This window comes from Podarcis gaigeae (assembly GCF_964106915.1).
Source record: "Podarcis gaigeae genome assembly, chromosome: 7".
In the NCBI taxonomy this organism is placed as follows: Eukaryota; Metazoa; Chordata; class Lepidosauria; order Squamata; family Lacertidae; genus Podarcis; species Podarcis gaigeae.
In genome coordinates, this window is record NC_139683.1 from 54,703,420 (window position 1) to 54,713,419 (window position 10,000).

At 40.8% G+C, this 10,000-nt stretch overlaps 1 protein-coding gene and 1 long non-coding RNA gene across 2 annotated transcripts in view; both read left to right on the top strand.

Annotated features, from left to right (window-relative positions):
- Positions 1 to 10,000, top strand: part of ZNF407 (zinc finger protein 407) — a 331,124-nt gene that overhangs the window by 48,878 nt on the left and 272,246 nt on the right. The window lies entirely within an intron of this gene.
- LOC310848287 overlaps positions 7,480 to 10,000 on the top strand; it is a 20,621-nt gene continuing 18,100 nt past the window's right edge. The window contains exon 1 of the long non-coding RNA XR_014566276.1: positions 7,480 to 10,000. This exon is cut by the window's right edge and continues 10,947 nt beyond it. This is a non-coding gene — a long non-coding RNA (uncharacterized lncRNA).

Sequence of the window (10,000 nt, forward strand, 5' to 3'; positions counted from 1 at the left end):
GGTGGCCATTGTACAATCTGAATTCTGCAAAAGGAAAAAAAAAATATATGATGAAGGGTGTGTGTGTGTGGGGTGGGGTGATATATGTGTACCAAACAAAACAAATACCAAAACAAGAGAAATTAATTTATTTGCTTGAGGACACAGAGCAGTTGACTACCCTTGGAATAAATATTCCACCATTTAATAGTCAGAATAAATTTCAGAAGGAGATATCATAATATGTATCTAATGGTAGGCATGTAGCAGCCCCCATGAGTGCCTTTGGATCACATGGGATTTCTGGGCTTGTGGTTGGGCTAGATTCCATTTGTGTGACTAGTTCACTCAGCACTACTGCTGTGAATCCTGCTGTTAGGGGCCTGGCTGTGAACAATAATTTTCACAATAAGTGGGGGATTTGCAGAGAGAGAGAGAGAGAGAGAGAGAGAGAGAGAGAGAGAGAGAGAATGGCTACCACCATGCCACTGACCAGACTTGCCAGGTGTTTGTGCAGGGCTGCTGGATGTCCTACCTAATAAATGTCTTTCCATTTCATTTGGAAAGTTTTGAGAAGTGGTTGGTGGTTAGAATTCAGCGCCGATGCAGCCTATTTAAAACATTTGTGGATGCATGACAAGAAGTGTAGCGTATGAGTTATGCAAATGTTATAAGTTATTGCACTTGTAGATTTCATACCCGGCCTCCTCAATGAGATGTTGCACAAGAACGGCTGGAAGGTATTTGAAATGAAAAGCGGGAAAATGTCAGTGCAGTTGTAGATACCAATGTTTAGTCAGATAATCAGTTTGATTAATTTTTATTTCTACTCCATATTTCATTCAAGATTGCTGCCAAAGCAGTTCGCAGTGAAGGTCCAATGTAGCACAAATGAGACTTGATGAAACTGTGACAGCACAGTACTGTTTTAATAGTTCAAAACACCCCCCTCCCCAAAGAGTCCCACCTAACTTTCCCCAGTAGCCTTTGCTTAACTTCCTCCTCTCACTTAAATGGTTAGCACACCCAGCCAACTAAAAGCCCAAGCATGATACTTGAGTACAAACCAGCAAGAGTTCATGCCTGGACCTCAGCTCCATCTGCAAAGAGACCACCCCTTTGCTCATAATCTCAGAGAGTTCCATGTGGTAGAGGGTTGTCCTTTCCTTGGCCATGAATCTCATTTTGAGCCTGGCTGCTCATTCTTACTCCAAGCAGCAGATGGACAGGGTGGCAATAGGTTTTACCGATGTTCCAGATGATGGTCTCCCCAATTAAGAAAGCAACAATGTAGAAAAATGTTAATTACTTTAAATAGAAATACTTAACAAAAACTGCTGCTGGTAGCTGTGACTTTCCTCCATTTCCCCTTTGGCCAAAGGATGAGGTACAGACATGTTAAATAAACAATAAAGAAGGCAGACAGTCACTTTTAAGATGCAGTAAAAGCAAAGGCAGCCATGCAGGCGCATAAGGAAAAAGGAACCCACAGTTACTTAAAGCATAGAATCATAGAATTGTAGAGTTGGAAGGGATCATATCTGTTGTTGTTTAGTCGTTTAGCCGTGTCCGACTCTTCGTGACCCCATGGACCAGAGCACGCCAGGCACTCCTGTCTTCCACTGCCTCCCGCAGTTTGGTCAGACTCATGTTTGTAGCTTCGCGAACACTGTCCAACCATCTCATCCTCTGTCGTCCCCTTCTCCTTGTGCCCTTCATCTTTCCCAACATCAGGGTCTTTTCCAGGGAGTCTTCTCTTCTCATGAGGTGGCCAAAGTACTGGAACCTCAGCTTCAGGATCTGTCCTTCCAGTGAGCACTCAGGGCTGATTTCCTTCAGAATGGAAAGGTTTGATCTTCTTGCAGTCCATGGGACTCTCAAGAGTCTCCTTCAGCACCATAAATCAAAAGCATCAATTCTTCGGCGATCAGCCTTCTTTACGGTCCAGCTATCACTTCCATACATCACTACCGGGAAAACCATGGCTTTAACTCTATGGACCTTTGTTGGCAAGGTGATGTCTCTGCTTTTTAAGATGCTGTCTAGATTTGTCATTGCTTTTCTCCCAAGAAGCAGGCGTCTTTTAATTTCGTGGCTGCTGTCACCATCTGCAGTGATCATGGAGCCCAAGAAAGTAAAATCTCTCACTGCCTCCATTTCTTCCCCTTCTATTTGCCAGGAGGTGATGGGCCCAGTGGCCATTATCTTCGTTTTTTTTATGTTAAGCTTCAGACCATATTTTGCGCTCTCCTCTTTCACCCTCATTAAAAGGTTCTTTAATCCCTCCTCACTTTCTGCCATCAAGGTTGTCATAGCTAGTCTAACCCCTGAAATGCAGGAATCTTTTGACCAACATGGGGTTTGAACCCACAACTCTGAGACTAAGAGTCTCATGCTCTACTGACTGAGATACCAAGGCAGATATTCCTTTCCCTTTAGCCAAAAAATATCCCAGAGCAACTTACAAAAATCAGCAGTCAGATTGTCTTTCTTACTGTTATGCCACACAAGTAAAATTGGATGCTTGGGCATAGCATTGGGAGGGGGGCACCAGGTGCCCCCACATTGGTTCCCTCATTGGAGCCTGGCTCTAGCGTGCAAGGGAGCTGCCCTGAGCCCAGTGGCCGCTCTGCTTGGGGGTCAGCTCCACCACTGAGTGGATGGGAGGGAGGTGGGGTAAGATCAAGCTCAGTACCCGTTCTTAGCATCAGTCAGAATCCTCATAGACATAACTTGTCTCTGGGAAAATGTCTCCACCCACCTGTTGCGATGTGGAAACAAATCTCTGGACTGAGAAGACAGGAATGCAAGATTATAGCAGTTGCTATCTTCAGAGGAGGGGGCTTGATGGAGTTACCCTCCTCCCTTGCTAATGTCAGAGGTGCTTCTGGCTGACTTGACCTTGGCAGCTCCTCTCTGGAAATACTCTACTCCCCAATTCAGATTTGGGAGCAGAGCAGGTGACAGTGTCCAGGTTAGGAGCACAGGGCTACTTCATCTGGCTAAAAATTACGCAGAGCAGTGGGTGGATGATAACCATGGAAGAATACAAACATTAGATGAAATGTTGCAGCCATGAGGTGGCTATTTAGTTTCAAGGCAAAGATTGCAGACAGATTGAATTAGCTTCTTCTAGTACAGTGGTACCTCGGGTTAAGTACTTAATTTGTTCTAGAGGTCTGTTCCTAACCTGAAGCACCACTTTAGCTGATGGGGCCTCCTGCTACCGCGCCGCCGGAGCATGATTTCTGTTCTCATCCTGAAGCAAAGTTCTTAACCCGAGGAAATATTTCTGGGTTAGTGGAGTCTGTAACCTGAAGCGTATGTAACCTGAAGCGTATGTAACCCGAGGTACCACTGTATTGGTGTAAGAACATAAGATCAGGCCAATCTAGTCTGGACTAGATGTCTGCAGGAAACCTGCAAGCAGAACCCAAAAGCAAGGAAACTCCCCCCCTTCTTGTGTTTGCGAGCAGCTGATACCCAGAACCATAATGCCCCTGACTGTGAAATCAAGTCACGCCTAGGATTTAAGAAAAAAGAAGTAATAGCCGATCTCAATTTTTTATTTACCCCTATTTTACTGCCTCATGGCCCAATGCTGCAGCTAACACAACAGTGCTTCCATTTCCACTCCTCCTCCTGTGCACTCCCAAAATCCGCTTCAGAGGTGCTCCAACCCTCTGGAGCAGATTTTGAGGATGTGGAGGGGACCAGAGAGCTAGAGGAAAGTTGGAGGCCCACAGGTTGGCCACCTCTGTTCTAGGCTTGTAAAGACTAAGAAATTGAGAGCTTGCTCACTATTTGCAGCATTTTGGTTGGGCCTAAGAAATGTATTGCTCAGCTGCGGATTTTGGGATGTTTTAAGAGGGTGGCTTCTGTGAAGCATACGTACATATATTGCCTTAATACAAAGAAAGGATGCTTTTTCTTCAAAACTATTTATATGTAGATTTAATCAGTTAATCAATCAATTAAAACCAAATGGCTAAGCAACTTTGATTCTGTCACTCAGCCAGCAGCACTAAACAGAAACCATGGCACTGCTGAAAGGATTCGAGTCCTAGGGCATTACCATACTTTCCATTTAGAGTGGTATAGTTCCTGTGGTTTTTGTTTGTTGGTATGCTGTCACACAATGTCATCGTTATTATTCAGCTAGTGTTCTGGAATTGTGTATAACTCCAGATACACCATTTGTGGAGAATATGGAATATATCTTTCTAATATTTGCTTTCACAATGTCATTGTTTTGCAATATAATCTTTCTTGCAGTTATGATGCTTCTTGTCATAAAGAAAGGTTTGTGGTGAAGTCACCACATCTGTTGAAATGTGGGGTTCACTGAATGAGTACCAAAGGAATGTCCTATCCTGCGTTATGATGGCATGATGTACTTGGTGTGTCTGTGGATCCAGAAAGCTCTTCAGACTGCACAAAGTGGCTCTGCGTTTATAGAAACAGGCAGTAACCATGAGTTTGGGTACAAACCACCTGTAAACCTCAAAACTGCATATTAGGATAGGCTTTAAGCTACATTCTCTCAGTTTATGTGTACTCGTGTATATGCAGTACCTCAGTCAAAGACAGACAGCTCATTAGAATGGTTCATAAAGATGGCCGCTAGCCATGGTGGCTGTGTACTACCTCTACTGTTGGTGGCAGTAAGCCTTTGTATACCTGTTGCTAGGAATTGCAGGTGGGGTTGCACTCTGGTCCTGCTTGTGGGCTTCCCATAAGCATCTGCTTGGCCACTGTGAAAACAAGATGCCAGAGTAGTACCTTTGATCTGCTCCAGCAGAGCTCTTTTCACGCTCATTTTATGGCTCCCACACAAGCCAGCAGGAAAAGGTGCCCTCTTTTACTCATATGTTGTTTTTCCCTCTCCCTTTGTTATGCAGTTTCAAACAGTTTTTTCTTTAACAAAATAATGCAAGAAGCAAACCGCAGACAGAAAACAACAGCACAAGAAGAGAGGGTGGAAATTAGGAGGAAATGTAGAAGATACATAGAAGCATAAATAGTTCCTGTCCTCGCATGAGAACACTGCCATGTAAAACAGCACACAGATATGTCTGGTTATGGAGTCTGGGCATCAGAATTCCTTAAGCTGAATTCGCCAGATTACATGAACCAGGGTGAAATTTTCACTTTCCTTATTGTGAAGATTTTTTAAAAAAGTAGTTTCATACACTATTTAGCTACAAGGCCTGATACATGGCTTTGAATTACTTGGCAGTGGTCCTCATGGTTAAGAAAGCATAGCTTAATATTTTTGTGAAATAATAGCATGGAGGGTGGGGAGTTCTGTAAATGTCTCCCATTCCTGGAACAGGAAGATGTTACATCTCGGTTCTTGCTTACACGTTAAGTGAATGTACTCCCCTCCAAATCTGGTCCAGGGTATTGGACACTCAATGGGAGGTGCTGTGAAGGGAGAAAGGGGAGTCTATAAGAATTGCATTCCCCCACATGGAAGCCTCTTCTGGACCCAAACTTTTCCTGTTTATGTAAGGCCACCTTTGGATCCAACTCACTGTTTCCTGGTGAATATTATTAGGGGCATATTCCCCTCACCCCGCTGCTGTTAGAGCATATGTTATGAAGACACGTTCACATACTGCCCAACTACAAATAGAATCTGTTTGGTTGGCTCACTGACTTCCTGTGCTGATGCAATTCATACCACAACACCTTCCCACAACCGTCCACAGGACTAGTCAGACAATATTGCTGCTACTCCATGCCAGTCACCACAGAGAGGGTGGTTATTGGAGAGCCGTTAAGCCACATAGAGCACTGATCCCTGGTCATGATTACCCTTGCTTAGTTTTTCTCTGCAGCTATAGGAGTGAGTAACTTACTTTTGTTTTGAAAGCAAAGACTCTATGAATGCTGAATTCTACCCAGATGTGAAATTCTGAGCTTGTGTGTGGCAAAACACACTCATGTAAAATTAATTGGTGCCATAGGTATATGAAGCTAGGTGGATAAGGGTAGGGTTGCTGTGATGATACTTGTGAATTGCCACCGGTATGCATTTGTTACAGCAAGATTTATTCTTCAATCTATATATTGATGAATTAAATCTTTATATGATACCATACCATGTTAGTGTATAGTGTGGGAACCCAAGGGAAATATATATGAGGCGTACAGCTGAAACTCCTCATCCAAACATTTCACTAGAACTTCTGAAGACTGGCTGTACTGTAGATGCAACCAGCAGTTCAGGATTTTGTCCTCAAAAATAAGGACTATGAGCTCTGCCTGAGCTTTTAACTTTCCCCCTTCTGAGTTCTGCCTGTCTTCATTTTAATTTTAAGGAAATAGCCATTCATTAAATATTGCTTTACAAGATTGTGCCCTTCAAAGAGAGTGACTGAGGAAAGCAGTCGTGTGTGGCCCAGGCCCCAAATTTAACATGCACCAAGGACATGCAACTCAACATTTGTTGATGTGAAAAGAAAGAGATGTGGTTTTTCCTGCCACTGAAACAGGATTTGTGTTTGGGCTTTCTCTTTGCTCAGATTTTTCAGTCGTACAGCTGTACACTGCATTGTTACATATTGCTTCAAACAGAAACTATGAATTTGCACAAGCTGCTAGAAAAGAGTGTGGATTCTTGTTCTAGACTGTGTCTGGGAAGTAAGAATGTTTGGTTAACGGAACACAATCCCCTCCCCCCTTTCTAAGGGCATAAATGAAACTGGGTCTCCATATGGTGGAAAGCAATAAATTTATTGTATATAAGTATTTTTAAATTGTGGCATCAAAATTTCGGCGCACTGTGCGGAAAGAGCAGTAACTGAGAAAGGAATGCCTTTAATAGTATTAATAGCTTCTAAGTGTATTCAATTTCTGCTTCCTGGGCTAGATTAGATAATAAGCAGAGCGTGTTAGATTCTTGGGGATGAATATTGTCTTAAGCTTTTGCTTTATCTCTTTATTCCAGTAGATGGCTACAGTTCACTACCAAATTGGAGCTCTAATAGATTTTTACAGTAAGTAAATCAGAAGATGAAGGTTGAATTACTATAAATGAGTTGACCTATACATTTTTCTTACTTCATGTGCTTAGTCATACAGTATTCACCATTTTTCTAAGCACACCGTCTCTAAAGTCCCCCCAAAATGTTACAATGCTCTCGTTACTTTTGAGTCAAGGGTCTGCCGTGTAAATACTGTTGCCCTGGTTTCTTTGCTAATGTCCAGACATTTAACATTCTGCAGTACTAAAGGAGTGCTTAACACGAGAACATAGAACATACTATACAGCCATATGGCAACCCTGCTAAATGAATACCACAGAACCCACTCCTTTCCTTGATACTGTCCTAAGGAATTTAATAGAAACAGGAATTTATCGTTTCTTTCTAGCCAGCTTTTATTGAGGCAGCTGTTTTTTAAAAGGTGGGTTTTTATTTTTTGCGAAGTGAGCCTCTGGTCATATTGTATTTAAAAACAATTTAATTTATGTCAAACACAAGAAGCCTTTATTTCTGGATTTAGTTTTTTCCCTTTAACTTGTCTTCACACAACTGAGGCAAACTGTGCTTGCTTTTTTGTGAGCAGCCAATGTTCAAATGCTGATCATTAATGCTCAAAGACATTGATAAAAAATATAAGAATAAAATATACAATTGCAAAAACAGCACTGTAAACATTGTATTCCTTGAACAGCTTTCCAATAAAATTTATAAATGCACAAAGGACATACCAAAACAAGTCCTGACAACATTTCTATTTTGGGTTTTCAGTACTGAGGAACATAATATTCTCATTCTTACCTGGTATATGCTGCAACCAGTTTTCTTTAATATATGCATATTGCAACTTCTACACTTTCCGCTGCTATTTAAGCAGCAGAGGTGGGGAAATCACCCCAACCCCTTTTTGCAGTAAACATAATTGTTGCCTGTTACAGTTTTCTGTCCCATTGCAATCAACTCCCAATTTATGTAGCTGGATGCAACTGCTTAATTCATTATTAATAGGGATGGTGCTCAGCTCTGAAAATGATAAAAAGTGCCAGTTTAGGAATTTCATTTTAACGTGTAGATGATAAACAATAACTTTTCTTCTGTACCATGAAGATTAATGTCTTAATTATGTATAAATTCTTTATATTTTATAGTACTGATTTAGGGATTCATTAATTTTCTTGAAATATATATTTCCAAAAGACCTTAGCTGTAACTAAAATAGTTAAGCATTTACCCATTTGGTTACAATGTTACAGTCATGATGTCCATAGTCATTTCTTAATTTTTAGATTTTGAAATTGTCACCAGGTGCAAGCTGCTGAAGTAATGCATTATTTTAGAATGAAAAGTAAATTAGAAGTGCTCTTGTTTGTGTCCATATTTTTTGCCTGTTGTGTTCCTCATTTTTTTTATATTGCGAGAGAGCATCTAGATTTTCCTTCTCTGTCTCCTCAGTTTTTGTGAGTTTTTAATAAAAGCAATGTTAAGTGAAGCACCTTGGAGCAGAAATTTCTGTGCTATGAACAGCATTAGCTTTTCCTTTCTAATATTCTATATGCAGGAACATACACCCAACATGCTATGGTCCTTAAATCACAGTGTTATGTTAGGGCTTCTGAAGAACACCTGGTCTTGCTTAAAAAAATCTTAGCCATGATAACTATAATATCAGAAACACAGCTATGACAAGGACAAGAATAAATGAAAGGGGTCCCCGTAGCATATTAAGGATGTCTAGAAACAAATTCTGAGAATTTATAATGCAGTAAGTACATAGCAGAACGGCTGAGCACTGAATAGATTATTTTCCTTAATATGCAGTGTTTGTTTTTGATAAATAACCACACCAACCATCACTTTCAAATCCTTTAATGTTTTAAAGGATTTCTTAATACAGATCACATTCCTCTTTTATAACCTTTTTCTGAAAATGAAAACCAGATAGGCTGACAGTTGAAAACTGTCCTATTAATGTACTACCATTCAAGTAACAGTTGTGGATCCTAAATTTGGATTATGTAGAATATTCCCTCTTTAGCCACCTCCCCCAAGCCCATATTTCCTCCTCTGTTTGGCACTAGCAAAACAGATGTGAAATATATATGTAAGGTGTGCATTAAGTAAGATGGAAGTAACAAATTCAAACCTCCCCCCCCCCCATGCTACTTAACGTTCTCAAAGTGGGTGAGCTCTATTGGCTCGAGTTCTGATTTAGCAATTACAAACGGGTCCTGTCTTACCACATATCTGCTTTAGCAACATATTCTTCTCTTTGAAAACGTAACGGGTTTTTTCCTCCCTTGCACACCTTTTTAAGGCATTGTCAATCTGCTTGCCATTTAGTACATCTGCTGCAACAGTCATTCTGTTCTTTGGCCAGAATTACAGGCCAGCTGCAAAGGGTCTGCAGTGTTATTCCTAGATTGGCCACTAGGGAGTGTAAAAGTGTGTGTTTGGGATTATTTTTCAGTGTGCGTCTCAGTGTGTGTTTTCCACGCACACAAAAAGCGTGCTATTGTAACTTTTCTTACCAGTACCGTTTATTTTTCATCCTGCCTAATGCATTTTTTCCCAGAGTGTTCTTTGTAAGAAGTAAAAGGGAAAGTGCTGAACGCTATCAATAAAAATCAATTATTTTAGTTCTCTGTATACCTCAGGCCAGCAACAAACCTATTTACCTAATTTTACTAGCAACAGATTATCGCTGAACAAAGAAGTAAATATTTTAATCTGATGGTAGCTGAAAAACAGCTTCTTGCCTTGAGATGTTTCCTTGGAAATTTGTTCAGGAAATGTCAGGTGTAATTCTGGCTCCATAATTTGTTTTACATCAAGACAACACATTCCCCCCCCCCCCTCTAGACAACTTGCAGTTTCAGATAAAAATGCTGCTTTTTGAAATGCATATTGATGCTTGGGCTTAAATCTAACATGATAATGGATTATAATAAGTGCATATTAAAAATATGCATGATGGAAAATATACCTTTTTCCTAGCTGAAACTATTTTTAGTCCCTTGGGTTTTAAAGATATA